At 42.9% G+C, this 23,002-nt stretch overlaps 1 long non-coding RNA gene across 2 annotated transcripts; it reads right to left on the bottom strand.

Annotated features, from left to right (window-relative positions):
• Positions 1 to 6,300: 6,300 nt before the first annotated feature.
• On the bottom strand, positions 6,301 to 11,330 carry LOC131910575 (uncharacterized). 2 transcript variants are annotated; one of them, XR_009379166.1, is made up of 3 exons: positions 11,144 to 11,330; positions 7,991 to 8,422; positions 6,301 to 6,415 (listed from the first exon to the last, which is right to left on the bottom strand). It is a non-coding gene; the product is annotated as an uncharacterized LOC131910575 (long non-coding RNA). The 2 variants fall into 2 exon arrangements; XR_009379165.1 differs by lacking the exon at positions 11,144 to 11,330 and adding an exon at positions 10,566 to 10,678.
• Between the last annotated feature and the right edge of the window lie 11,672 nt (positions 11,331 to 23,002).

Below are 23,002 nucleotides of genomic sequence, written 5' to 3'. Positions count from 1 at the left end.
CTTCTTTTGGTGTAATTTGCAAATGAGGTCCCATAAACTCCCAAACATTACAGGCTAGTGCCAATTATCTTGTTCACCTTCAGAACTTGATGGTAAGGACTCTGTGACTGAAGATACCACATATTTGTGTCATAGAACATGGACAAATCAAGCTGGTGTTGATCTAGAAGTTTCATCGCTACTGACTAGCTTTCATAGTGCAGGCAGATGTTTTACACAAAATCCAAGGAGTAAGGTAATCACCAGTCTTACCCAACTGAAAAACCCTGCAAGCTATAATCATCTCTAGCCTGGAAAGACATGCCCACTAGTGCAATAGTGGCATTAATGTCACAGAAGTAACCATCTTCTGATTATATATAAGTCCTCCTCTACAAGATAAACCCATACCTGGTACCATTATTTGACCAAGAACCCACCACTAGACAAGTTATGGGCCCTAAAAGCATCTGCTACTATTATTCTGTTAAATGGACGTAGTATTAAATAGACTTTTAATGATGTGTTGTTATTCCATACATCAGTGCATCTGTTGACCCTCATCAGAGAAGTTTCTATTTCCAGGAGGGTAATTAACATGGAGACCCACAACTGGTCAAGGTGCAGAGAATAAGTGACTAAATGGCACTCAGTCCTAAATGGGACATCTATATCGTACCCTCTCCTCCCAGTGGAGCACTCAGTCCTAAATGGGACATCTATATCATACCCCCTCCTCCCAATGGATCACTCAGTCCTAAATGGGACATCTATTTCATACCTGCTCCTCCCAATGGAACACTCAGTCCTAAATGGGACATCTATATCATACCCCCTCCTCCCAATGGAGCACTCAGTCCTAAATGGGATATCTATATCATACTCCTCCTCCCAAGGTTCAAGGAGCATTACAAAAGAGGGAGTGGTGAGAATGTAAGAGCCAGATTGTGGTAGATGATTATAAAGAACACATATCTTCAACAACAAAGAAGCTACAATATGACCTCACAACAGTTACGTCACAATACATAAGACCTATGCAAGCTCATGCCAGATCAAATCCAAGCAAAGAGAGGTGGGATAGGCCAAGGAGCTTTTGGCAATTTATAGCTTCCAGGAGAAGGAGAGTCAGTTTTCTTCAAGAATGTAGCCCCTGGTACATTGATGATGCTCCATTGGAAGGCCACATATCCAAGAACATGTTGGCAGTACAAATTGGGCTTGATGGATTGAAAAATAAGAGACATAGATAGAGATAGAAGTAGAGATAGATAGAGATAGAAGATAGACAGACAGACAGACAGATAGATAGACAAACAGACAGATAGAAAACATGAAGTGGGGTGGGTAGGGAATGGGATGGATCTGGGGGGAAATGGGGAAGGGAGTAAATTTGATGAAAATACATTGTATGAGATTCTCAAAGAACCAATCTTTTATAAATTCAAGTATATTTAAAGTAAAATAAATAAATAGAAATAAAAATGGGAAATACATTTCTAGCCAGGCGCTGGGTGGTAGGGGTGTAGAGATGGCTCAGCCAGAAAAGGGCTTGAGTGCAAGCATGGAGACCTGCTTTCCAATCCCTAGCAGTCACACAAAGCCACATCCAGTAGCATGCACATGTAACCCCAGTACTGGCAATAGGGCAGGCACATGAATCCCTAAAACCCACTGTCCAGCCAAACTAGATGAATCAATGAGTTCCAGGTTCAGGGAAAGACTATCTCCAAAGTCAGGTGGGGGGCAGCTGAAGAACAGACCTCACATTGACCTCTGGCCTCAGCACATACTTGTGCACACACGTGCATGTATACCCACAGATACATGTGCACACACAAGTTTATAAACCCATAGAAAACACAAACATGTATACACGTCCCATACAAATGAGGGCTGAGGTGCCTGCCCCAAGATGCGGTGCTAACAGTTCAGTTATTATTGAGAATTTAGAAGAGTACAGAGTATCTAAGATCATGCTTGCTCTCGTGTTAGTACTTAATCTCAGAACACTTCTCTAAGGTTGGCGGTGATATTGATAGCAGCTTTTAGATGAGGATACTGGTGAGTAGATCCAGTGAGCCCCTAAATAGGACATAAAGTGGAGGTACCCAAACTCCTAATCAAGACTGCCTGTGGGTTTGAGTTTGTCTATGCTACTGGGCAAGCCTTGTAATATTAGGAAGGTCTTAATGATTCTGACAAATTACTTATACACTTACTAAATTTGCAGGTCTGAGGATTAAAACCATGGCTTGGACATACTAGGCAAGTGCTCCACCATTGAACTCCACTCTAGTACTTAGAATTGTTTGTATTATATGTGACCAAAGCTCTTGGCACTTAAGACTAACTGACTGTAGATTTGGTTACAGTGTGGCCCAGTATTTTAATTCTTTGCTAAAAAAAAGTTAAGACGAATGAAATGATCCTGGGACCTTTCTAGGATCCCATGAACACTCAGAAAGTCTATGAAGTATATCTCCTTAGAAGCAATTTACCTGCCTGCACTTGACCTCCAGACAAAGGGAAATTGGTTTAAATTGTACCAGAAGGATTTGGGGTGCTCAAGAGAATGTTTTCCTGGTAGTAAGGTGGTGATAGTCTAACAGGGAGCTTTGAAATCTCTTTGCCCAGAGCTCTGAAAGAAGAAGGTCGGCCTCCAAGCATTGTAACTAGCAGTGGGCTCTGCCTGCCCAGAGGCTCTGCACAAAGTAGGTTATAGATTTCTTGCAGCCAAGTGGTCCTACTTCTCAGTGATGTTAACTCCATAGTAACTGTTCAGATTTACAGTCCTGGTTAGCTATCCTCAGCACCAAGCTGTAAGACGCGTGTTCGAAAGGGAAGAAAACATATCCTCTCTTCACAGACAAAGGTGAAGAGGACAAAGGACACTCAAGGGCTGAAAGGAAAGGTGCACAGGGTGGGATCAGCTTTGGCCTGAGGCTCAGCTGTGAGATTCCTTGGGTTTTCTTAAGGCTCTGCAGCCAAATCCCTCAACCCCGACTTATTCTGGCTCTTCCCTCCAGGAAACCTGTTCGTTTCTGAGCAAGAATTTCTTATCCTCTTGTAGACCCCTCCTGTCTTCCCTTCCTCCCTTCCCAATTCTAGTCCCCCCAGCTGCAGATGGCCCATGGTGGCTTAAGGTGTGACAAATATCAGTTCACACTGGAGTACTCCTGAGGCCTTTACTGTGCCATCTAGGAGCTTGATCTTGCTGGAAAGGGTCATAGACACTCAGCTTTTCAGTGGAATGCTTGCTTTCACACTGCTCGAGAGAGGAGAGAAGAGGGTTCCTCACCTGAGTGAGCAAGTGCAACCTGACCTTCAAGGGAGAAGAACAGAGCTAGAACAAAACACGGCAGCATAGTGGTGAGCTGATGTACCCCCTAGTCCACTTGTCCAAGAAGCCAAGGCAAAAGATGGCTTGAATCCAGAAATTTAGCATTAGCTTGGCAACATAGAAAGACACCCATCTCTTGTGGAAAGGTGTCAATCATTTATCCATCCTTTATACACAAATACATCACCTATATGTACATATATGAATACACATATATGAAAATGATAAAAGATTTGATGTATTTTGTTATTACCACTTTTCTATAAAATGACTAAAAAATAAAAACCCATATTCAGATATGCTCCAGTATTTCTGTAATATTAACTACAGTGGTGGCAGTGATGGTCTGGGAGTGAGAGGATGACAAAATGTCTCAATAATCAAGAATCATGAGATTTAATTTGTAGTAGTTGAACTCTGGAAAGTCTCTCACACTAGCAGTGTTTATCAACACCAGGGCTGCTGACACAAAGAAAGAGTTTTCTTTAAAGTAAAAGGCTAACTTTAACTACATGTTTGAGCTTTTGTTTTTCTGAAAAACACCCCCATGCACACATTAATCACTTGTTTATTTCAGTTATTTTTTTATTTTTGAGAAGCTTTTCTCATAAAGCCATCACCCATTATTTCATAGCTGAACTTTACTTCTGATACATCTTTTAACTTCATGTATCTCACAATTTTGGAAAATTCAGAAGGATGTGTGCGGGGAGCACATGAATATTTGTATATGTGAGTGAGTGTGTGCATGTGTACCATCTGTGGGTGTCTTAGTTGGGGCTTCTATTGCTATGAAGAGACACCATGACCACGGCAACACTAATAAAGGAAAATATTTAATTGGGGATGGCTTATAGTTCAGAGATTTAGTCCATTATCACCATTGGCAGGAAGCATGGTGGCATGCGGGTAGACATGGTGCTGGAAAAGGAACTGAGAGTTCTACATCTTGATCCACAGGCAGCAGAAGGAAAGACTGTGTGTCACACTGGGTGTAACTTGAGCATAAGAGACCTATAAGTCCAGCCTCTAGTGACACACTTCTTCTAACAAAGCCATAGCTGCTCCAAGAAGCCATTTGTGCCACTCCCTATGGGCCAAGCATTCAAACACATGAGTCTGTGGGGACCGTACCTAATCAAACCACCACAGTAGGTACCCATGCATGTAATAGCCAGAACTCAGCATCGGAAATCTTCAATTACTTTCCATCTTATTATTTAGAAACATTTATTTTTGTATTGTCTGTGTGTGTCTGAGTATGTGTTTGTATGTGAGTGTGTATGTGTGTGTGTGCATATGTAGGTGTACATGTGGAGGTCAGAGGACAGCTTTCAGGAATCTACTGTGTGAGTCCTGGGGATCAAACTTATATGGTCAGGCTTGGTGGTCAGAGCCTTGACACCCTAAGCCATCTTGCTGGCTTTCTCCACCTTTTTAAAACAAGGTCTCTCACTGAACTTGAAGATTAAAGTACATGTAGTCTTTGGAAGTGACCTGGGATCATTCTAGCTAGAATTCCTCCTTCCTTCCTACTTCCTGCTGTTAGAGCTTGAAATGCTTTCCAGTCTCAGCCCATGGGCTTTATGGAGCCATGTGGTATTTTGACGGCCCCATATTTCCTCACTACTGTTTCATGGAAAGTCTTATCTAATTGGTCTTTTCAGAATGGTTCTAAAAGGTTCTTCTAAGGAAAGAAGAGACAATGAGTTATAATAAGTTCTCCCGTCTTACCTGTGTCTTTAATGATTTATAGGTTAACCCTTCCAAAAATCCTGAAATTTTTACATATAACTACGGACAACCAGGTCATTCTGAAGCAGGCAGAAAGAGTCTCAGGAGAAGGAAGTATCCAGGAAGATATACAAGGAAATAGTCAACTCACTCCAGAAAATTGTGTTCAGTTAGTGGCAGCAACTAGCTAATATTTTCTAAATAAACTCACTCACGGAAGTGACCTATAGCCGACCTGGGGAAGGCGTTCCCCACTGCTAGTGCTGTCTAATTCATAAGCACAGAAGCAAGCCTCCAGCCTGGTGTTCCCACAAGTTGGAGAGGGAGCTCACAATGTGCAGGGTGCCGCTAAACCTGTGTGGGCTCACTTTTAAAGGGAGGTCAGCAGTCTTGTTCTCCTCTACAGTGTGCAGCACTTGGCGTCTTAGGGCACCTTCTTGTTTTCCATCCTGTGTTTTTGCAGTCTTACTTTTAGTAATTTCTTGATCCACTTTCTAAATTTTCCTAATCCTGGATTCGTAACTGGTATGTATTGGCTCATAGATAGGGACTAGAGGAAGTATATTTAATACAGCATGGATTCCAAACTGAGCTCATTTGTCTGAACAAACATAGCTCAGTTCATAGAGAGGCTGTGACTGGAAGCTTGTGCTCTGCAGAACACCTAAAGAACAAATATTACATATTGTAGAAATATGTATGTGCTTATGCTTGTTTGCGTATTTGTGTATGCACACGTGGGTACAGGTGGAGGTCAGAGGACAACTTTAAGTGTTGTTCCTCACGTGTGTTTTTATGAAATAGTCTCTCATTGATCTGGAACTCACAAAGTAGACTAGGCTATCTGGCCAGTCAGCCCCATGGCTCTGTCTGCCTCTGTCTCCCTAGTGCTGAGGTTACAAGTGTCTACCAGGGCAGTGTGCTTTTGAACTTGAGTTCTGCTGTTTGAACTCATGTCCTTGGCCTTGTTAGGTGAGCACTTTACCAACTTAGTTATCTCCTTGGCCCCAGACATAGATTTTTGAAATAAACTAGTCAACAAGCTTCTTCTCACTATAGCTACCATGATACTTTGCTTTGTTGTTATTTTAATTATTTTATACAGAACTCTCTGGAAATTCTAAGTCATGCCCATAAACAAACTTACATTTATATTCAAGGGAGTTGATATAGTTGCTTAAAACAAGACACATGTATAGCATTTGTAAAGTCTAAATAATAGCATTTAAATGTTCTCCTTACCATTTCATCACAGTGCTGTCCATGAGCCCCCTGTGTAGCTAATGCATAAATTATCTAGACGTTGACTCCTATAAAAGGCCCTCTTCCTGGAAATCACTTTCTGTCCAATGAAGAAGGCTGAAGAAAGAAGTAGAAGGCATTGTGCTCCTTATTGCAGACATATCATATTGCTTTTGAGTGATCACAGCTTGTTGCCCCAATTCCTTCTACAAAAAAGACTTCCCAAGGTCAACAGTACTGAGCTAGCCCAGGTGAGCAGCCCCTGGGAAAGGGCACTCCCAAGGGCAATTTGCTAACAGAGCAAAAGACCTGAAGAGGACAGGACGAAGAGCAGGGAGTGAGTTGCAGGCACCCAGTACAGCTGGGTGCGCTGTAATGAAGGGACAGATGGTAAAGTGCATGCTGTGCAAGCCTGAGCGAGCACTGTGCTCCATCCACAGCATCCACCTAAAAAGTCAGGTGTGCAGATCTGAAACCCCAGAGCTGGAAGAGTGGAGACAGGGGCTGCCTCTTGTCAGCCAGCATAGCCTACGAGGAGAGTTTCAACCCAGGTAGAGATCCTGCCTGAGAAAACAAGGTGAGGAACCACATCCAAGGATCTCTTCTGTCTTTCCCATGCATGTGAAACACTCACACATGCCCACAGACCCATAAAAACAAATGAAAGAGAAAAAGGGGTGGGGAGGTGGATTTTCAGGCTCTGAGGCAGGAAATGGAGCCAGGCCCAGACCATGTTTGCTCTGAGTGATTTCCATGCCTCCATCCCCTCTGAGGAGCTCTCATTAATGGGTCCTCTGACTTCCCAACCCCCAGTAGACTTGTTCCTCTCATCATACATTGAGGAGCTCCTGGCTCTATATGAAGTTCCCAAACCTGCTGGGATCTCTCTGACTTGGACAAAGATGGACAGAGAGACAAGGGGTGGGGTAGTGAGTTCAAATATTGATCTTAAATTCGAGCCCTTTGTGAGCCTAACTCCCATCGTTTTGGAGTTGTCTATGTTTTGTTGATTTAAAAATATTTTTAATTAAAATATTTGGAGGTGGTAAATGTACCCGTGAGTAAAATGCTTGCCTTGCAAGCATGAAAATCTGAGTTTGCTCTCCAGAACTGAGGTAAGAATTGCCATGGAGGCATGTCCATGATCTTAGTGCTAGAGAGATGAAGATGAGCAGATACCAGGGCCCTTTGGTCAGCCAGTTAGCCTTCTTGAAGGGATCCGAAGCAATAAGAGATCCTATCCCAGAAAACTAAGTGGCTAGTCCCTGAGAAATGACACCTGGGGCTTTGCCCTGACTTTCACAAACAAGCACACATGGGCAGCTGCACACACACACACACACACACACACACACACACACACGCACGCACGCACGCACTCACATGCACATGAATGCACACATGCACAAAAATACACACAGTTTATTTTGAATGCTCTAAGAATACTGATCATGAGATTTAGCAGATTTTGATTTTCAACAGATCCCTGATTTCCTTCCAAGAATGTGGGGATATAGTTTAAGAAGTAGGAACACTTTTGAATTGCCCACAGGAGAGTGACCGTCTATTTATGCATTTATAATAATCCTATTCAGAAACACCTAGCTGGATCACCAAAGTTCTCCAGTCAATAAGGCTAAAAATATTTTTATTGTGATAAGTTTTTTTTAAACAAACATAAGTAAAATGTACCTGTTGTCTGGAAGAATTTTACTACATGAAAGATGTTTTTGAGATGTAAAACAGATAAAATTGTTCAGTCTCTGAGTCCACCTATCATTGAGAGATCATTAAATTTTTACATCCATGGAGGACAGCATCATGGATCAGCCCTGATTAGAGACAGGTGATTCAGTTGATCAGTCCATCTGCTCTTCCTGTGGATGCGATTTGATAAGATGTATTCACTTCAATATCACTTATTTTGATTTGCCACAGGACTTGGCTTTGGTTTTAACAACTGGACATGTTTTTGTAGGAATAGGTTGGGAAAATCGAAATAGATCTTGATGTCTAATGTTCACTAGCCACTTAGAGAGCTTAAGAAGTTAAATGTAGCATGCAGAGATGGTTCAGATATCACTGCTCGGCAACAGAGCATTCTTCAGATTTCTAGAAGTTAGGCTGACAGAGAGAGGGGGGAGAGAGAGAGGAGAGATATTTTACAATTTCTGATGATTATCATGGAATTAGATGATGTATTGTGGCTTTCAATTCCTGTGACAAAATATTTGACGTACTCGACTCAGAAAGATGAAATGTTTATTCTGGCTGTGGGTTTAGCCATGTCTTTCTCATGGTTAACTCCGGCTGTGAGTTTAGCCATGTCTTTCTCATGGTTTATTACAGCTGTGTGTTTAGACATGTCTTTCTCACAGTTTAATCCAGTTGTGAGTTTAGCCATGGCTGTCTCATGGTTTATTCTGGTTGTGGGTTTAGCCATGGCTTTCTCATGGTTTAATCCAGCTGTGGGTTTAGCCATGGCTATCTCATGGTTTATTCTGGCTCTGGGTTTAGCCATAGTTGTTTTGGCTTTCTCACCTTGGGCCTACCACCAGGCAGCTCATCTTGCTGGGGAGCATGTGGTGGCGTGGAACTATCACCATATGACAGTTGAGAAGCAAAAAGATAAGTAGGTCTAAAGAGCCCCTTCAAAGGTCCTCCCCTATATCCATCTTCCCTCTACCAGGCCCCACCACCAAAAGTCCTATCAGCCGGGTGGCGGTGGCAACACCTTTAATCCCAGCACTCGGGAGGCAGAACCAAGCAGATCTCTGTGAGTTTGAGGCCAGCCTGGTCTACAGAGCGAGATCCAGGAAAGGCTCCAAAGCTACACAGAGAAACCCTGTCTCAAAAAACCAAAAAAAAAAAAAAAAAAAAAAGTTCCTATCAGCTCACAGCTGAGGGCAATTGAGGGCAAGACCAGCAAAAACCCATGAGTCTTTACAGGATGTTTATGAACTGAATGAAAGCACATGGAAATTAAAGAATCCATACACTGTTTGGGTGGAATACAGGAATAATTAGCATAAACAGTCTTGTTGAGAGGCTGTGATACTGAAAAATAGTTTCACTTATAGATTCTTTTTCTCCTGGATGAGAAGTGAGCAAAATTATATGATCACACCACACTTTATGGGGTGAGAGTCCAGATCTGTATAGTATTCCCTGTCTGATAATATTATACTCCATCACTTGCAAATAAAGTTTTATTGGGACAAAGCAATGAACATATTACATATGACAGACTTTGTGCTGCAGTAGTACAAGTGGTGGGGCAGACTGCGTGATCAACAACCTAAGTCTCTACCATCTGGCCCTTTGTCTGCTGTGTGTGCTAATACCTGCTTCTGCAGTCATTTGAAGGATTTATGTTAGGCTTATTTCTCATAAAAATGTAAAGTCTGGTGGCTGGTGAGGTAGCTCAGCAGTAGAGTACTTGCCTAGCATGTGCCAGGCCCTAGACTTATTCCTCGGCACCACAAGGAATAAGAAAGAAACAATAATATATTAAACTCAGTATAAAGTTTAATGTTACTTATTTTTTTTTCAAGATCATCATTAGACATGGGAATTATGGTGTTTCAAAGTAGGAAATGCAAGCGTGAGCAGTCTTGTGTGGATTCTCTCCCCTCTGTGAAAGCTAAGATTCTAAATTCTCTTAACCAGTTATTTTGACAGCAGGTAATCTTGCTGACAGGGTAAATCCACAAACGACAAAGACGACTTCAATAGCATTTCTCTTTCTAACTCTTATTTGATTTCTAAAGAAGCATAAATTAAGAACCAGAGCAAGCTGATCAGTGCACACCGAGCTAAAAACTGTGGTTTTTAACCCAGGGATTGTCTGCTGCATGGACTATCATCATTGCTTCTATGCACAGGAATGCCCCCACTTCCCCCCTCCTCCACAGTTTCTAGCCCAGACTAGTGTCAAGATTCCTATATAGCCAAGACTCATGTTGACCTTACGATGCTCTTGCCTCTACCTCCTGAGTGTTGGGATCACATGTGTGAGCCACCATGCAGGCTTTATGCACTGCTGGGGCCAAACCCAGGGTTTGTGCCTGCTTGCCAAGCACTCTACCGAGGGAGCCAAATCTCTAGGTGGCTGTTAGAGAAACTGTCTCATCCCTCTACCACCCCCAGATGTAAGCTCGGCGTCCTGTGCAGAGAGCAGGCCTTCCCACCAATGTAGCCTCTCGTCTCTGGTCTCTGCCCTCCTCTCCTCTCAGAGCTGCAGCCAACCCCTGGTGGACCTGGGTACCAGATACGCTGCTGCTTCATCTCTCATGCCTCACTCTTCTCATCTGTTAAAGGGAAGGCTAGTGGCTCCAACCCAGGCTGTTCACAAAGCGCTCAGGCCTATGGAGGGATTCCTTTTAGAATATTCCAGGTGGAATGTCAGAAGTGGCTGAGAGCCCTTGTGAACTAATAAAACTAATTACCTTCTTAAGAAAACATTTGCATTTCTATGTGGATCTAAGGAATATCAGATTATTCTTGGAGAAGTGACTCTCAAGCATGTCCCTTTCTGACAACAGATTCCCTTTCTAATGTCCTTTCCTCCTCCTTCTCCCCCTCTCTCCCTCTCTGCCTGATCTTCCTCCATCAAATCACTGTCTCCCTTTCTCCCTCTCTCTTCTCACATTCTCTCCTCCTCCCCTTTCTCCTCGTTTCTCCTTTTCTCCCTAAAGGATGAGCACATACTTGAATTCCTTTCTTCGCTGAGGCAGCACCTGGCACCTTCTCCTCAAGCCCACAAAGCAGCTTTGTGTCCCGTCAGCAGTGGGAAGCCTAGCAAGTCCTAACAGCAGTCCTGCTGGCAGACAAGCATGTTCTTACCTGGTTTGTCTCCACAGAAGCGTGCGGGCAAATGCAATTGACTGTGGTTTTGGAAAATGTGAGGAGGATAGAATCGCAGCCCAGCTGAGCATGAAGCAGCTGATGGATGCACAGGGAGCCAAGGCTGGTTCTGCCTTGTTTCGCGTGTCTTAGTCACCTGGTATGATGTCATAGTTATATACTGTGAGTGTAGAAAGGTAAGTGCTAAAGGGGCCAGTGTGACATGCGTACACAGTGAGATTGTGGAGCAGCACTCACTCTGATGCAGGCCTCCAGTGGGTGTGGTTTTGTCACAGAATAATTGAATGATTGTGAACCACCATGAGTGCTGGGAACTGAACGCAGGTCCTCTGCAAGAGCAGCAAGTGCTCTATTTCACTGAGCCATTTCTCCAGTTCCTGAAGTGTTCTTAAAGACATACTTCCTGTTGCTTTGTCTTTCTTTTTTATACTAAAGTGAATTATTTCCTCACAGTGGGCATTTAAACCAATTTGTAATTATATACCCTTGCAGTAGATTTGAAGAAAATGTCCTAACTAGCTCAAACAGGTGGTCACTGGCCATCCTTGATTTCAGCTTTGGTGAGTGGATGGCTTTGTCTTGCCTCATAGCAGACCCAGCACCTTTGGACACAGCCTATAGCACAAGGTCAAAACCTGCACAAGTGACGTGGACTCACTAATGTACAGAAACAGGTATGATGCTACTCACCTACAATTCCAGCACTCTGGAGGTGGAGGCAGGAGGATCCCAAGTTTAAGGTCATCTGCAGCTGTGTTTGAGGACAGCCTGGACTTTGTGAGACCCTATCTCAAAATACAACAACAACAAAGCCCAGTTAGAACTACACTTCAAAGGTGTGACATGATAGCCCCTGTCCCAAGCCGACACAAGTGAGAACTATGACCATCAAGGGAAGAAAGATGATTAGAGGACTTACTGCTGTCTCCATATTTAGCTAGGTTCTAATCAGTTACAGTTAAGGTGTCCAGCATGCAACTATGTACTGCCACGCTTGGCTTTTTATGTGGTCTGTGGGCTCCAAGTCATGTCCCCCTGCCTGTGTGGCAAGTGCTTTATGGCCTGACATCTGCACAGCCCTCTTGTTCCGTGCATCATGGGATTATTCTACGTGTCAGAGGGCAGCCTGTATTTCAGTGGTCGTTATTTGATGCTCTTGTTCACTGTTTTTGTAAACAAAAGGCAGCCTTTGTGCAATCACAGACAGTTTAGTGAGCAGGAATAGTCTAAAAAAGGTTTGTCTGCATCATGTCATCATCCAGTCTTAATTCTTTTCTCAGTACGTGTATCGCAGTCTCCCAGTTTGAAATCACAGGATCTCCCATTCTTGAAAAGGTCTCCGTAAGTTAAATACAAGCAGAACTGATACCATTGTCCTCTCACTGCCATCGGATGCCCTGCTTCCTGCTTTGAATTTTGCATATTCCAAGCTGTAGAGGTAGAGAACAGGGAGAAGAACCCCTCCTCAGTCAGGAAGAACCAGCGTATCGTGGACTGGCTTTGTTGGCTAATCTGGCCCACTGCTTAGTTTTATAAATAAAGTTTTACTGAACACAGCACTCCTGTTTGCCGGCCAGTTGTCCGCAGCTGTTCTCTTGCATCCGTGGCAGGAGAGTTGCTATAGAGACTCCCAGATGCTAAAGCCTGAGGTAGTCATTGCATGGCCCTGGGCAGAAGCCATCACTGCGTGGACACACGGAGCAGCCAGCCAGCTGAGCTCATCCTCAGCTGCAGGGCACAGCTCAGTTGACATTGCATCCTAGATCTGTGCAACACTGAGTTACTAACGTCTGAGGTCACTACTGCGGCTTCATGTTACAGCTGAGGGGTGGCTTTAACCAAATGTCCTAAACTGTGAGGTTGTTTTTTTTTTTAATACTTTTTCCTGAAGTCGTTCTAGAATGGACATAATTCACCTTCACATGTTTTTCATCTTAGTTGCACATTGTAATTTACGATATGTGTTACTGGTTGCTGACAACTCAACGTTGACTCTGGTTCACTGCTGTTGTCAAATGGTTCTGGTTTTATGCTCCCACAGTTGCAGCTGTTGGAGGGAACAGGGATAAGGGAATTTTGGCAGTGTTTTGATCCTGCTTCATTTTTTTTTCTCCCCTCAATGTGTTTTTGTTTAGAAAAACTAAAAGTATGGCCATCTTCAACTTCCCACAAGACTGGCTTGAATCTTTACTTCCTTCTCGAAGCTTGTATGTACCATGCAATGTTATGCTATAGTAGCATTAATGAAGACTAATAGACAGATTCTCAAGTATTACTGAGTGCCATTGATAAAAGTAGGTCTGCCTGATTTCCCCGCCACAGCTGACTTGAGGGGTGGTAGGCAAAGGCAGAGTGTCTTTGGGTTTAGCTGTTATAGTTTTATATTGTAATTTTAAAGAATGAGACCACTATAAATGAAGCAGAATGATAGTTATCCTGCAATGTACTGGAGAAATGTTAAGATTCAAGTAGCGATTGTGAGTATAACAAAATGGAGCATAGCATGCTTATTGTTTGAAAGATGAATAGCACATTAAAACCAAGCATGGATTGAACAACCCGAGAGAGGCTGCCAAGATCAGGGTGGGTGTTTCAGAAACCAAGTGTGTAAAAGCATGTAAAATCCTATGTGTCCATACAATATTATAAGTAGTTCCTGTGTCAGATGTCTGGCTGAGAGATGGGACACCGAACTCAGTCTTGAGGGGGAGCTCACCTTCAGAGGAAAAAATAGTGATCTAAATCATAATAGGAGAATACAGATTTTGTTTTCATGGTCACACTGTTAAATATATGTTCAGGGAGATTTAAGCATGGGCTAGTCAGTGGTGGGAATCCAGAGAGTAGAAACACTCCATCAGAGGCTCTGCAAGCAGCCTTCCCAGGACCCTGTCTCACTTCACCTTGGACAGACTGCATTCGATGGCCTTCTGTGAATCAGTTTTCTCCTCCCTTTTGACTTAATAGCTGTAATGTGTCCATCACGCACTGCTCTGATTGGTACCTATCCCATAGGAAGTCTCAAGTAACCATATTAGCTGCTTCTCCGGTATATAAATCACGGGGAGAGGACAACTCACCTGGGTAGGACACATGGCACCGAGCACATGGGTTATTTTTAAACACTTCAGATGACCTAAGTAACGATTGTAGAAAGATGTAAGAAAGGGTCTGTGGATACATTTCAGTGGGTGAGGCACTTGCTATACAAGTTCAGATCCCCAGACCCATGTAAGGCCAGATGTGGCAGTGCCTGTCTGCAATCCCAGTAGTCCTGCAGGAAGAAGGAAGGGGGAGACAGGTATCCATCTCCTTCATGTTCCCGGTCAGCCAGCCTAACTCCTAGAGTAGTAGGCCATTGAGACACCTAGTCTCAAAAGACAAAATGGATGGCTACATCTGAGGTTACCCTCTGACCTCCACACTGGGAAGCACATACGTGCACACACACGTGTAAACATGTGCATGTACACACACACACACACACACACACACACGCACACACACATGAGGAAAAGCAAAACAAAAAAGAACAGTCTGAACAGCATAAGATGCATGGGAGGAATCCCTTAAATACTTGATTTTAAAGAAACCAAGTTTTACCAGGCCCCAAGGAACATTTAATTCCTATGATAATAAGAGAATAATAATAATAAGTTTGAAGGCTTCAAAAGGTTTGACACTTGTGAACCTCACAAGATGGTACTGAAAGGCAAACCACACACTCTCACTGCATATGAGTGAGGTGAAACATGGCTATAGAACACACCAGATAACTTGTTTAAGAACTAATAGAGTGGAAGGATCAGTGGGAGGCCTGACTGCAGGACCCACAGTAGTAGGAGACAAGATTTCGCCACTGCTCCTATTTCCAGACTGGGGAACATATGCTTTTAAAGATTTACTTTCAATTGAGTGTTGGGGGGGGGGGAGTGCATCCGAATGCAAGTTCTTGCAGGAGTTAGAGTTATTGTATTCCCTGAAAGTGGATGCTAGAAACCCAACTCTGGTCTTCTGCAAGAGAGGAAATTGTTCTGAACCACTGATCCATCTCTACAGCCCTTGGGGGACATCTGTCAAGAGTTCTTTTTGATAAGGTGTTTTATAACTTGTACATGAAACTTGTTGTGTACCTCAAAGTTTATCTTAACTGAAGTTCCTACAGAAATGGAGAAAGAGTCTACATCACAGAGTTTCCTTTCTAAGAATGTGAGACTCAATAAACACTGGGAAACACACTAACAGGATGCCTGATGTCCGTGAGATGGAAAAGCCATGTTTGGGCATGGATATAGTGACATGTGAGAGTGAAAGTTCCTCATCTACAACTGTGAAAGGAGGAAAGAGAAGTGCACATGCTGGCACCACTCATAATCTCCATCTTTGGTAGGTGAGAGGCAAGCAGGAGGATTGGGAGTTCAAGGCCAGCCTGTATTAAACAGCAAGAACTTGTAATAGGTAGATAGATAGATAGATAGATAGATAGATAGATAGATAGATAGATAGATAGATAGATAGATAGATGGATGGGTAGGTGGGAGGGTGGGTGGGTGGGTGGATGGATGGATGGATAGATAGATAGAGACAGACAGACAGACAGATAGATAAATAAAGTCTACAGTAAACTAGGTACACTTGTGTGATGTTTTATCAGAACCTGAAAGAGATACCAATTACAGGGACTTCATAATAGTGATAAGAACAAAACAAAGAACCATGATCACCTTTGCTGATGAACAGTGGCCTGAACATTCTCATAAGGACAACAAAGAATGAAAGGAAGCAGAAGCCTTCACTTAGCTGTGGAGTTGGCATTTTTTATTGCCTTTTCAATATAATAGCACACCTATTCACAAAATCATTTGAACTGAAAGAAGAAATAGATGACTCTTTATGCATTGATGATACCAAACATTAGGAGCTTTCATACCCCAGCCGGTAAACACAGTGTAAAACAACCACAGTTTCTACACAGCAATCTGAATGTTTTCAGGGATAAACTTAATAAAGGTAGTGGATCTACAGTGTGTAATCAGAAAGGAATCCTGGGACCAGGGGATGAGAGATCAGCAGCCCCATCCTGGGTGAAAGCTGGAGGGCCTTCTCTACAGTGGGATTTTCTTTTCCTTTAAGAAGAAAAACATCATAGAATAAATTTTCATAAGTGGAAAAAAGAAAGAGTAAAAGGAAAGAACCAAATAAAGAAGTGGCACAGGACTGTGTTCCTGGGCCATGAAAGTAAAGAGCTTACAAGCATAAGTTTGTCAAAGTTAACCCATCAGTGTAAACCAACTCTAGTAATCTAAGGGACTTCCATTTTTTATAAAATTATTCTTATTTTTTGAGGAATGAATATGAGTGAATAGCTATGAAAATTTGCAAAAGAACTAAGAGCCAGTAAAATGAAGCATGTTATGAATCTCCAACAGTTAAACAGCATATCTTAAACCAGTTCCATTCCTAGAACCAACATATAAAAGCCAGGCATGGTGGTTCACACTTCCGGTCCCAACAGTGGGTTGAGTGAGGCAGGCAGTCCCTTGAGGCTTGATGGGCAGCCAGCCTAGACAACTATAGAGCTTTAAGTCCGATAAGAGACTGGTTTCAAAAAAAGAAAGTGGACAGCCCTTGAGAATGCCACCCAGGGTTTATCTCTAGCCTCTATAGGTGTGCACACACATGCACATGCACACACACACACACCTCACACACCTCATACAGGGGAAATTTGTCAAGATTGACAGCAACCCAAAGCCTCCAGTAAGTAGAGAAGAGGACAAAGCAGGGATTTCAGAATGGGAGATGACTAATGTAAACAGTTTTGGAAACCTAAGAACAAACTCAGGAAACCCAAGTTCCAGTTTGCATGATTAACAGATGGGGAATCAGACAAGACACAGTCTTCTTCAAGCTGAGAAAAAGTAGAATACCACCATGTAAAATATTTCTTTTCCATCTCATTGTTAAAGGCTAAAATGGATATTCCTGATGTAGGAGGATCAGGTGACAGACATACTTCCTCTGTAAACTGATTAAAGCTTTGTGAAGAGTAGCTTGAAGTTTCACGGCAGGTCTTTAATCCAGACATTTCTTCTGCAGGAACTTCTCCCCTGGAAAATCCCCCATCATCTCACATGTGCAAATATGTATTGTAGCATTCACTACTTTTTAACAGAGTTTGGATGGAATGAAGACAGAAAGCAAGTAACAGTGAGAAATCTAATGTGTCCATGCCATGACCAAGTCCACAATCAATGGACAGACAGTGGCATGTAGACTGCAGAACAGAGTGCCCGCATGATCCCTGTTTATATGGAAGTGGAATAGCTCATGAACACATGTTGTGAACACTCTATTGTGTAATGTTATATACACATTACAGAGGGCACTAAGTCCCCACTTGTATGTTGAGACCCTAACTTCAGTAGCACATAATGCAACTGTATTTGATAGCAGAGCTCAAGACATGACTGAGTTTGAATGAGGCCATTAGGGTAGGCCTTGCTCTAATCAGAATAAGGTTCTTGGAAAAGGAAGCTGCAACAGAAAGGCTGCAGTTTAGGAAAGGACAGTGTGAGGAAACAGCAAAGGTAGTCACCTGCCAGCCAAGAAGAAAGGCTCCAAAGGAACCAACCCTGCTTAAACTTGACACCAAGATCTAGACACAGTAACCCTAGATTTCCAGTCTCCAGGACTGTCCTAAAATAATTCTCCATTGTACAAGGAAGTGGTTGAGGTGCTTTGTCACAACAGCCTTAGCAACCCCACAGTATATGTGTGTAAATGCATGTATTTTGTGTAATGATTTGTGTGTGTGTGGATGTACAATGTTTCTATATAGACACAGTGTTTCATTTTTATTTTAAGACTGAAATCTAAAGTCAGTGTCAAGTGGTTCTTTCAAAATAGTGAGTTTAATGTTTGTAAAAATAAATATTAATACTTGTGTGGTTCTGAGTTGTGTAAAAAAGAAGATTGATCAGGTTATAGGAGCAAGGCAGTAAGTAACCTTCCTCCACGGCTTCTGTTTCAGTTCTTGCCTCCGGGTTCCTGCCTTGAGTTCCTGTCCTTATTACTCTTAGTGATGGAGTGTGACCCAGGAGTTGTAAACAGAAATACACTCTTTCCTTCCTGTTACTTTTAGTCATGATGTTTTATTATAGCACTAGAAACCTTAACTAAGACAGAAATTGGTGCTAGGAAAATGGAGCATTGCTGTGGCATACATGACCATGTTGTTTCAGGGAGGATTATGGAAGAACTTTGGAACTTTGGCTGGAAAAGCCATTCAGTATTCAGGACTTAGTGAGCTGTTGTGGAAATTTAGAAAATAAACCCAAGAGCAGCACAGATGATAGAGGTGTGACCTTCAAAGTTTCGGAGAGAAGTTTGAGAGTCCTTTAAAGACTCTATCAAGGCCATTGGATATTTTGAATTAAAAAAAAATCTATGCTTTTGGTCTATTGAGACTGAACTGTCAGCTATGATTAACAAGTAATCCTACATACTAAAGTGAAACCTTTGCTTTGCTGGGACAATGGATGCTGGTTAACTGGAGCTGAGACATCAGCTGTGACCAAGAAGAGACCAACATCATTGAGTTGAAATCTTATGGGAAATATTTCCTTGTGATCAGCCCACAGAAGCTATGGGGACAAAGCTGTACGTTGTACTGGCAGATTGACCTGGTAATGTGACAGAATCTTCTAAGTGGTACTGACTTTGAAGTCATGAAGGGGTAATGGGGAGTAGGTAAGGCTTGGCACCATGTGACAGGACTGTCCCCAAAGAGAGGCAAGGAGAAGCCTTTAGTGAAGGTGCACTCTCAGTTCCAGTAGAAGCCTTGGGATTGAAGGGGTCATTGGAGAGAATTGAAGGTTGGTGCCATGTGGCAGGGACAGAGTATCCAGAGAGCCCAGGAGAGGCTCCTGGTGAAGGTGCAATCCAGTTGCAGTGGAGACCATTTTGGAGATGTCAGTACCATGGGGAATGACCAACCACTACAGACAGCAGCAGCTTTGGAATGAAGCTTGCCTGAGTCTTTGTGTGCTGTGATAAGCCCTCTGGAGCCTTGAAAATGGTAAGTAGCAGAAGTCTGACACTGGGACTTTAGTTTTGCACTCATCTGCAGGTGACCCTGTTTCTTCCTTCTTAGAGCAAGAAAACTTAATTATTTTTTATTTTACAGAAGCCCATAGTTAAGAGACATTGGGTATTTTAGAGAAGCTTTGAACTTTGAAGAAGACCTGATGTTTTAAAGAGCCCAAACATTTAAAGAGTGTTTAATTTTTTAATGGCTGCAAGTTTTAAAAATTGGAGTGTTTTATAATGCCACATCCATATTAACATGACATTTTGGGGAAAGGCTATGGCTTAATGGTTATGTGTTTGTGTGTCAAATTGACAAGGGGTCAATTGTCTTTTGGATTTTATTTTGTTTTGTTGTCAACTTGCTGGGAAGAGGAACCTCAGGTGAGAATATGCCTCTGTAGGGCATTTTCTTGATTAATGATTTGTGTGGGCAGACCCAGCACACAGAAGTGGTGTCATCCTTGGGCAGCTGGTCCTGAGTTGCATAAGAAAGCAAGGTGAGCAAGCTATAAGAGCAAGCTGGAAGCAGCATTCCTCCATGGCTTCTGCCTCAGTCCCTGTCTCTAGGTTCCTGCCTGACTTCTACTAGTGATGGAATTTGACTTGAGAGTTGTAAGCTGAAGTCAACTCTTTCTCCCCAAGTTGCTTTTGGTCATGATGTTTTCTCACTGCAATAGAAACTCAAGACAAACTCAATATCCATTGGATTCTTATTTCTTTGCTTTACAACCTACCATAGCACCTCACACATAAAAAAAGACAGTAGAAAAACGTTGATAGAGAGATTTACTAACATACATTTTAAAGACTTATTTTTTAACAGTGTGTGTCTGTGGGCCAGAGATGCTATATGCACTTCTTTCAGGTGCCCTTGAAGGCTAGGAGAGGGTGTGTAGTCCCTTAGAGTTGAAGTTACGAGTGAATGCGAGCTGCCTGCTGTGGGTTCTGGGAGTCACAAGAGCAAACACTCTTAACTGCTGAGCCACTCGCCAGCACAACTGTGGATTTAAACAGCAGACTTGCATGAACAGAGGAGTTGTGTGTCATGGCAAAGAAGACCTTTCCCAGCTAAAGGGCCGGGGTCTTTGTGAGTACTTGGGACTGTGTTTTCGTGGTGCCTCTTCTGTGGTGGAAGGTCATTGTTTGTTCTTAAGTGTCTGCACTGCTCTTCTCTAAGACATCTTCCATTCTCCCCTGCTCCCAGAGTCTCGGTTCCTCTATTTATGCTTGGCTGTCAAGAGCTACTTCTTTTTCTGACTTTGCGTTTTGGTCTAGGGAAGCAAAGGCTTACTCGAGTGGTCCCAAGAGCCTGGTTCCTCTTCTGTTCTGAAGCTACATGGCATATTGACAAGTGAGGAGGGCCAGGACCCACAGAACCAGTGACAGACACTGATGAAGTTGTCTGAATTGCCCTGCAGGGGCCAGCCTCAGGTCCAAACAGGTCTTGTTAGATGTGTGGATATTCAGGGCCGCTTTCTAGAAACATTTGTCTAATTACCATGCAGACAGATGTGAGCCGGTTTTCCCCAGCCCTGAAGTCAGGGTCCTGAGATCACAGACCCGTGCCTCGCGCAGGCAGACATCTTTTATTAATGGTAACATCGAAATCCTGGCGCTGCTTTGGCAGCTTGGTTTGCACAGAATTATTAGACTCTTTTCAGTTCTCCAGAAAAGTAAGACGGATGGCTGGTATTTTAAAAAGTTGTGCAGGGCTGGTGAGATGTTTCAGTTAATAAAGTGCTTACCTTGCATGCACAAAGACCTGAGTTGTATCCTCAGAACTCACATTAAAACAACCACAACAAAACAAACAAACAAACAAACAAAAAAAAAACCCAAATGGCAAGCAAACATGTGATGGATGCATCATCGTCATCCCAGTGCTGGGGGGGCGGGGGGCAGACAGGTGAATCCCTGGCTTGCTGACCAGCCCTGTTAAATTAGCGAGCTTCAGTGAGAAATCTTGGCTGAAAAACCAAGGTAGAGAGCCAGTGAGGAAGACACTCAGCATTGACCTCTGGCCTCCACAGGCACAACCACCAGCATACACATGCATGCACACCTATCTGAACACATAAACACACGCACACACATACACACACTCACACACATCCCTCTCATACATAGATACACAAACTCACACAGATAGAAAGAGGGAGAAAATGAGGAGAAGAGAGAGGGAGGGAGGGAGGAGAAAGGAAAGTAAGAGAGGACACAGGGAGAAGGAGGAGAGAAGGCTCCTGAAGCAGAGAACAGAGGTCTAGTGCCAACATCCACGTGAGTAAGACATGAGACGCAAACTCCAGTTCTGATTATGCCCTCTGCTAACAGCAGCCCTGGCCACCAGGGAATGACAATTTATGAGAACCTGAGCCAGGACACTTAGCAACTTGCTTCCAAGTTCATGACTCACATAAAGCAAGTATGACACTACACACCTGTCCTGATAAAATTTCTAGGCTCAAGATAATGTGCTTCACTTCAGTAGACAATACCTATGGGATGAAGTGTGGTCAGGAAACTTACTTATGACTCTAATAGTCCATAATCGATTAAATATACCAAACAAAGGAGGAAAGATTGAAGAGAAAGGAAGCTGTCCATGACATACTGAAACGTGCCTGAAGATGGAATGATGGAAAAGGAATCTGGCTCACATTTAAATGCTGTCAAAAGACCTTGGAACCTAGTACCATTCACGTCGTGTGAATCATCTGCTCTTGTTAGTACATAATATTTTATGTTTTAAAGGCTCACTTTCTTTGCAAAGGCTGTTGATATTCGTGTCCTTAGGTGAGTTCACACATTTGTTCGGTTTTGCATCTCAGGAGCCTGTGAGTCACCTAGACTCCTCCTGTTAGCAGCTCTCCTCCTTCTGCTGACTGAGCACCAAGTGTGGTCTAGTTCGCACAGCAGTGTATTTTAAAGCGCTCTCCAGTGCACACAGCTGGCACCACTTCACTGCCAACACCCATCATTTACAACATAGAATCTACACCCCCTTTGTCTGTACATTAGATATCTTGGTGATTATTTTTAAATAAGACCCGGAAAGCATCAGAATCAACAATTAAAGAATAATTTCTGACTTCCAATTTAACAATGTGCTTGAACAGAGGGCACAGATGAAAATTGAAACCATTGAGTAGCAGTTTTGGGGAAAGAAGACACTGGCAAGGTCTTAAGTGTTACTTATTAGGTGTTTATTAATTTTAAGGTAGACATACCTTTATAAGTCATATGTAGTAGGCATCGGATTAGCCAGGCAGTTAAGCATGGACACTGTGGAGGAGACCAGTGCTGTTTGTCTCCTGGTGTGATGTAATTAGATGTATGCAACAGCAACTGTACAGTGTTTTGCTAAAAGTAATTAAGTTAAATATAATCACAAGGAAATCTTCAGAAAAATCTGTAACGTGGGATATTGTACAAGAAATAGGGCTGGAGGGACTGGAGAGATGGCTCAGTGGGTACAGTACCTGCTGTGCAAACATGAGGACCTCCACATAGATCTCCAGCACTGTATATATGTTTAAAGCCAGACTTGCTGGTGCCATGTACCTGCAATCCCGGTAGTGGGAAATGGAAACAGAAGAACCCTCTCAGTTTGTCTGACCGTCTGTGATAACTGAAATGGTGAGCTCAGGTTCAGTGAAAGACCTTGTCTCCAACAAATGATGAAGTTGAGACACTACATGAAAATATCACTCTGTCCTCCATGTGCCCTTCTGTAATGTACACCAAAAT

Source organism: Peromyscus eremicus, chromosome 5 (genome assembly GCF_949786415.1).
Source record: "Peromyscus eremicus chromosome 5, PerEre_H2_v1, whole genome shotgun sequence".
Lineage (NCBI taxonomy): Eukaryota > Metazoa > Chordata > Mammalia > Rodentia > Cricetidae > Peromyscus > Peromyscus eremicus.
Note: the sequence above shows the minus strand (reverse complement) of the source record. Positions and strands in the feature narration are given on the sequence as shown.